Raw genomic sequence first — 7,786 nt, 5'->3', positions numbered from 1 at the left:
TTTAAACTAAAAGCATTCTTTTCTGCAATGAAATAACCTTGGCACCTTAAAAAATTCAGCAGCTTTAAACTTCCCCAATGCCTCCTACTATGCTTAAACACTGTATAATCAACAGCTGAGTAATCCAAAAAAACAGAATACAAGCATGCCAAAACTTAAACGTCACCCAGCTGTGACTTCATTCCCCAGGCTGTGACTGCAAATTCTTTATCAGGAGGTGAACTAAAGCGAATGGTGCTGGATTTGTAGTAAAGGGCACCTCTCTAGCATTACCATTTTTCACCAGAAACACATACAGCTTCCCATTCCACCTATAAAGGAAACTGCCTACACTGCGGAGGAAGAACCAAGAAATATTGGCCTGCCCTGACGTTAAATCATTATGGCTACGACAGGCATTCCTACACATGATGCATGTGCAGCTGCAAATAAGGTCACCGTGGTGTTCTCCTTGGCAGTTAACACTATGTGCTGAACATCTCGGCTTCCATTTTAAATTTACACTAGCTTCACTCCCTTAAAAATTAGATGAAAAATTTGCAAAGTAATTAGATTCTGTCTAATTAGTGAAGACTTAATTCGCTACTGGTATATTTCACCTTTCTGTGAGCTACTTTAGCAATGACTTTCACATATTCAGAGCTTTCCATACCACTGAGCTCCAAACTAATTTACAAACTTTGGATATTAATACGTACTGTGACAGTAAATAACAGAATCTCCAATTTAGAGGTATGTTAGATCCAGGTTTCCCTTAAAACATCCACATTTTCAGATAAAAATCAGAGCTGCTGGGCTTACCACAGTCAAGGTGTACGCACAAACCAGGTCAACACCATGTGTGCCGTCAGTCCTATGCACACGGGCTGCATCAACAGCCTGGCACGGGTAATGTCCAAGTGCTTCCTAACCATTATAATTACTGTGAAAGCACAGAACACCTGGCAGTGTATACACACACATTTCTGTCATCAGTTAGAGTAAATCAGCATAGCACTGAAAAGTCAATGGCAATGAGCTTATTTAAAACAGATAGGGACCTGGTCTTGAAGAACCTACCTCTGCCAATTACATGAATTCATTTTAGCAAAGCAGTGCTGTACTTTCTGAAAGAATCTTGTTAGTACTAGCTTAGCGTTAGCTTAGCTACATTTGGAAAATCAGGACTCAATTCACTTGCTTATTGCAGTTGTACGGCCTAGCAAAGACAGGATTCACTAAGAACTACTGTTGAAGACAGCTTAGTGAGAATGTGCTGTTAGAAAATATTATTTAAATAATCTCACTACAAGACAGCATCTCTCGTCATGGATGCTGGCCAAGTGCTTTGAATATTTTGTGAGTTAGTGCAGCCAGAGGCAAAAACAAACCCAACAGTCACCAGGGGGATTTGTGGGGCTTCCCCTGGTAGCTTCCCATCCAAGTACGATGCATGCTTTGTGAGATCTGATACTACATGTGGCAGGGCTGCTGCTAAGAGGGTCACCATGGGATTATTTTAATGTTCACTGAAATGGAAGCAATTTATTACATACTGCAGTAGCATCGCTTTCATTCAAATTATAAGAGGTTGCAAGTAGCCTTTTAAATCTGCTTTGCCTTTCCCTCTGGTACCAGCTTACCTTCAAGCTTCTTGGAAAGATGATGCTCTGTGAAGCAGGCTTTGGAGGTTATACTAAAAACAGAGCATTCAGTAAGTACCCTGTTGACCTCCCAAAGCATGCAGGGTTAGAAACATACATCTGCATGTGTAAATTGCGTTTCCCCAATGGGCTAAGGACGGGATGCATCTGTGGAACAAGTTTTGCACTTACTTGAATATTATCATAAAACATTTACATGATTTAATTAGATTATGTAAATGCTTTACTCAGATTTGAAGCTTTGAAAATCATAATGTCATGCTCTAAATTATGCAAGTATTGAAAATGCTTTTCACAGCAGTAGAAGCAAAAACACAAGTGAGACAGTCCTGCCACATGCCCTTCTGCTGCTCTCTGCTCACCAAAGACCACACAGAATGCATTACGGTAATCCTGACTTTTTCTGTTAACATTTTCTGCACAGAGTGTAGTTATTTTGTGCTCTGATTTTATGCTAAGCCCCAAATCCAAATTTGATTTGGAAAACGTTTTGTGGTTTATATCCACAACCTGACTAAGCAGCTGACTTTTCACAATGTCCTCCCCACCATTCTCTGACAGTGTGCACTTCATGGCAAGGAGATCTCAGCAAGGAGATTCAGTAAGTTTTTCATGGAAGCATCTTCCTAACTCTTGAGCAGTGAAAAAGAGAAGTAGGTAAAACCTTAGAAAATGTTTTTCTCTTAAGTTAACTTACTTCTACTGTACTTCTGGATAGGATAGTGTTGCCACAATAGTGAGCACACGTCACTAAGAGATCCTTTAAACATTCTTTAAACTATACAAAACAGGCATTTATATGATCTACAGAAATAAGTTACAGCAGGTAGGGATGGTACCAAATTATCTTGAGACAAAAGGAACCACCATTAGAGACAAAAGAACCATCATGAATTAATTCCAGGAATTAACACGTATTCATGGAAAAGTCACCAAACTTGGGTAGCTGAATTTTAGCAGGACTTTGTTATTCAGAATATCACTTATATTCCAGCTCAAACTGAGTGCGCCAGCTTCATCTTCAATACAGCTGCTCGATGTGTCTGAAACATGTAAGTCTGATCTACTCGCCATACAGAATTGCCATAATGGGCTCTAAAGCATGTACCACTCCCCCCCCCCAAATCCCACTGGTTTCCCCCCATTTCTGCCCCCCCCCCCCCCAACCTGAAGACCATGGACAGAATTAAAAAAGTGAAAATAAACTTTATGAAAAATCCTAAAATGTTTGAGTTCCAAGGCAAGGGAACTTTGAGAATAACAACTCAGATTTTTTTTTTCTTCCTGTGCAAGCGTAGGGCTGTTCTTCACCACATGGGGAACAGACCTACCCCATAGCTTTTCAGCCATGAGTGACCAGAGAGTAGTTCATATGCAGGCCAGGTTATGTCACATTATCGTCGGTATATCCATGCTGATACAAACCATCTGGGGTAATGCATATCTAGTGGCAGCCTACATTCCTGGCTCACCATGGAATAAACCTGTACATTTTTATCTTGCACAGATTAGGACTCTTGGGAAAGCTGCTCTCTCGGCAACCCTTTGTTATCTATGGCATGCTGCCCGGCTTTGGTTATGACTTCCGAGAAAGCTGATGAGTTGTGAGAAAAGGCAGTATGAAAGCCTATGGGGAAAAGCCACACACGATAAACATAAAATTGCAGACAGAGTAATACTGTTGAGTGGGAAACATTAGCAGCTCAAGGATTCAACAGGGAAAAGACACCAAAATGCAAAGGTATAAAATGCTAAAAGGATAAATGGAGCTGGAAGATGGCAACTCTACAACAGAGTATCTGTTCCAAGCAGCACAGAGGACAACCCTTCCCCAGTCTACTGACACCTTCCTGGCCAAAAAAATTCACTTCAGGTGTTTTACCAGACATGGGGAATACACTAGTGCTAGACCCAGTAGCTTGTTAAATTTTCGCCTGTATCCTGCTTGCGGAGTCTCTTTGCACATTTCAAAAGATACCTGAACTGACTAACACAGAGACAGACAGAAGCCACTGCATTTTCCCACATACCCTCCCCTGCTTGCAGCTCTCAGGTTATTATAAATAACTTGTTCATGACAACAGGAAGATATTTGTCTGCCACAGACTTGCTCCATTTGCTCCCTAGCTCTGCTTGCTAGGCTTTCCCATTCTCTACTGACCTCAGCCAGTCATCACAACACCGTAACCTGCGCACCTTCCCGTTTCACAACGCTCTTTACATTCAGTACTCTTTTTAGGTCTATCCACCCACAATGTCATTCTTTTCTGACTATGTAGGAAAGTTACAGCAGACGAATGATAAACTCGTAAGGACAAATTTATTTTTAAAAGTTTCATATACAACTCTTCAGGGATGCACGGGAGCTCTCTTCACTGTAAGGACAGAATTGATGCTGATCGCCACTCCAGAAAAATTCACAAAACCCAGAAGTGAAATATTCATAAAACTTGTCATCTGAAAATAATTTGCTACAAACAAATGTAAAGAACAACGCCCCCTGCAACTGAACAGTAAAGTGGTTTACAAACACTAAATAGTAAAACTCTCATTATCCTTCCCAGCAGACATTAACCCACAATGCATAAACCAGAACTGACTCAGCCTCTGTCATAGGCAATACCAGAAGAGCTCCAGTTCTGATGGGTCTTAAGTCAGCTTATAAGGCTATCATACAGGCCTGGCAGCAAAATTAAGTTGCTCTTATTCCAGGTTCCACAATGTCTTTTCTGTGATAGGAATCCTTGAGATGAAGCTCCCAATCCAAAATTGCACCCTCCTGTGGTTATCGGAGAAATAAATTGAGCACAGCTGACTGAAATTATTCTGATTCAATTATTTCATGAACACTTCAACTAACCACATTTATCAGCCTCCTCAACTCATAAATCATAGCAATCTCTGTTGGGAAATTCAAAATTGATGTGGCCCCGCCTGAATCTGAGAAAGCAGTAGGCATCTGACAGCCTTGAGGAGCAGCCTTGTGCGAGTTGATTGGAATTTCTAGCAGTATTAATCTTAATAACCTCAGGTAGCTTCCTCCCTGCAGCCCATGTCTTTCTGCACAAGCAGTGAGGGAGGGAGCACTGCAACAATTACTCCCTTGTTCTCTCCAGCTGACTGTTTTCTGATGAATATGAACACGTCAGTCATGCTCAGCCTTCATCCACAGCTCTTAGCCCTCAGCAATGACCAGTTGAAAACCTGCACAATTTAAATTCTGATTTAAGCCTTGAGGTATAGGACACAGGAATAGAAACCAGAATACCTCCTGTTACAGCGGCATGAAGAGACTTAAAAACAAAAGCAGCTTTTCCCTCTGTCTTACAAGAAGTGCCTATGAACTGCAACAGGAAATTGTACCGCGTTTATCCAAGTCATTAAAACAATAGATTGAATATCTTCAAACAGCATTAACACTGAAAATAGATGATTAAAACACAGATCAGAAATATGCATCTATCTAGGAAACTGAATCCAAGTAACTGTCACTCACATCTGACAGGATGGTCAGAACAGTTGTTGAAGCTCTCTGGTATTTGTTTTGCGAAGGATTAAACAGCTCCCATTGTGATGAAGCTTTCATTTGTGCTTTTCCTAACAGACTTTCCAATATTAATACATCTACCAGAACTCTCCCATTTTACCCAGACTGACTTATAGAAAAAAAGCAACAGCATCAAAGTATCTATGGCTCCAACTACACCAGCTTCTATCAGCAGACATGTATGCACCCAAGCCAAACTCTTTTGTAGTTGCAAATAAATGTGTTATGCAGCCACTCTCCTAAGGATAAGGAAACATTCTTAATTTTAAGAAGATGCTTTCCTGCTTGTGCTGGTATATCACTATCCTGAGTAGCATAATCCTTTTTTGGAAGCAGTTTTAGATAGGTAACTTCTGCTTAAAATACTGATATGTGTATACTGAGACACGGCTGAAAGTACTCAAGTGAGTGTTTTACCCTACCAGCTGCATGCTGGAAAACAGATTATTCTTGTTCACAATCTCTGCAAAGTCACGTTTCAGGTATTCTCTCTCCCCCCGCCCCGCCCCCCCACCCCAATTTCCAGGCACAGAGTCAAAGGATGGTACATTACTTACTTTAGCAGAAACTTTTCCCCATTATAAGAAACTAAGAGAATATGTTTGGTTGGTTGGTTGGGTTTTTTTCATGTGTGTTTGAAGACAAGTTAAATTTACCATTACATACTACATTCCACCCATCCTCTTTGGAAAACAGAGAGGTCTAAGGGAAATCATACAAACATTCAGTTTATAATTCTGGCTATTCTGTGTAACACAACGGATAATCCACACTTTGTCGCATGGATGCGATCACATCATTTCTGATATTTGCTAGTATTTTGACTGGTGTTTATAAAAAAAACTAAGTAAAAAAAAAACAAATAAAACATTCATAATTTGGCTAAAATTTCCTCACTCTGAAATATGTTTCCTTATCCAACTCCATGCACTGCTGTTCCACATAGCTCCAAACATCAATACCATTTCTGCTATTTTCCAGTCTTTCTTCTCTTCTCAGTCTTCTGCAAATTTTTAGAAACTGGCAGTGGTTCAGAGAATTTGTCTGCCAAGTCTATTACCACCCCAGGATTCAGCTCATCTAGACTTGCCGATTAGTATGTGATATCTTTGGGTTTTCCAAGGTTTCCCATACTCTTCTAAATTCATTCTGTTTAAAAGCTTTTCCATAGTTTCTCCTGCCAAAATCCTGAACTCAGGGCAGTGTCAGAATAAATGGACAATTTGCTGAGAAGGTACATTAGAGGTCCTCCCTGTTCAGCCCAGCTGCTTGGCAGCTGTTGCTATAGCTTCAGGGCAACAGCAACCCACATATTTGCCATGCACCTCCACACAGGGAGCTTGGCTCCTGGATTTAGTAAGACTCATTCATCTCTTTCTTCCCAAAGCTATCTTCTGTGCTGGAGCACTAAAACCCCTTTATGAAACTGGGGCTACTGTAGCACCAAAAGCTGTAGCACCGAAACAAGGGGGATTTTCTCAAGAACAGCTCAGAATTCTTTTGCTGTAAGGTAAGTCAGTGTGGAAGGGAGGATGTGCCTCAGATACTTTATTAATCACATCTAACATCTCGAGTTGTTCTCACTAGGACGCTCCCCTGAAGTCATAAACAGGGGAATAAACAGTGTCTGTCATAAACAGATGCTTTTGCAGATCTAACTAGCATGACTCAAGAAACAGACCACTTGAAGTTTTCTTCCTGCCTCTCAGGGTACTGCTCCCTTGGGTTGATTACCCAATCTGATAACTTTGCACTGAAACGGACTACAGCTGCTCACGTGCAGTTACAACCTGATCTCTGAAAAGAATAATGACCAGCTGAAAATCCTAACCCCTTAAAACCTATGAGTTAGGACTAACAACTTATGGATCAACAAGAAGATGTTGCTTTATGCCAAACTTGACAGCAACTATCCTGCATGAACCATCTCCAATATCAGAACTAAAATGCTGCAATGTAAACCAGCAATTCTCTAACACTTAAATCAGTTAACACAGGGAGAGTAACATGGAAGATTTTAAGGACCTTTAGTATCATAGCTAAAAGAAGCAAACAAAAATTATTCTCCGTTTTTTCACTCCTTATCCCTGTATCTTTCTCTTTACTTCATTTACTGCCAATTTCTTCCATCTTTCCTATTTGTTTTCCAAACCAATCTTTCCCTGATCTTGTCTTTTTCAATTCACTTTTCACTCTGAATTTGTCAGTCTTCCTTTTACTTTTTCTTCTCCTTTGCCTTTTCTCCAAATCTCTTGCATGTCATTTTCTTCTCACTTCACTAGTTCCTCACTGACCAAAGTGGCAGGTGGAATGAGCAGGAGCAATGTGCAAATTGTTCTGGAGAGTATCCATGGCTTCATACCCAGCAGCTCCCATTATGGGAAGAGCAGGCTTCTCTAAAAACTGATTTGCACTTTTCTCTCAGTCACTTCACTTGCTATTCCAGAAATCATAGGCTTTCTGCAGCCACAGAATGGCATTCATACCACAGGCTCCACAACAAAGTTTTAAGCACATTCTTCATATCCCCTAGGAAAAGCAAAAAAAAAAACAAACCCACCAAAACCCTTGACATCCTCTGTGAAGAAATAGCAGC

This window comes from Aptenodytes forsteri, unplaced genomic scaffold (assembly GCF_000699145.1).
Source record: "Aptenodytes forsteri isolate BGI_AS27 unplaced genomic scaffold, ASM69914v1 Scaffold94, whole genome shotgun sequence".
NCBI classification, from domain to species: domain Eukaryota; kingdom Metazoa; phylum Chordata; class Aves; order Sphenisciformes; family Spheniscidae; genus Aptenodytes; species Aptenodytes forsteri.
This window is presented reverse-complemented; position numbering follows the sequence as displayed.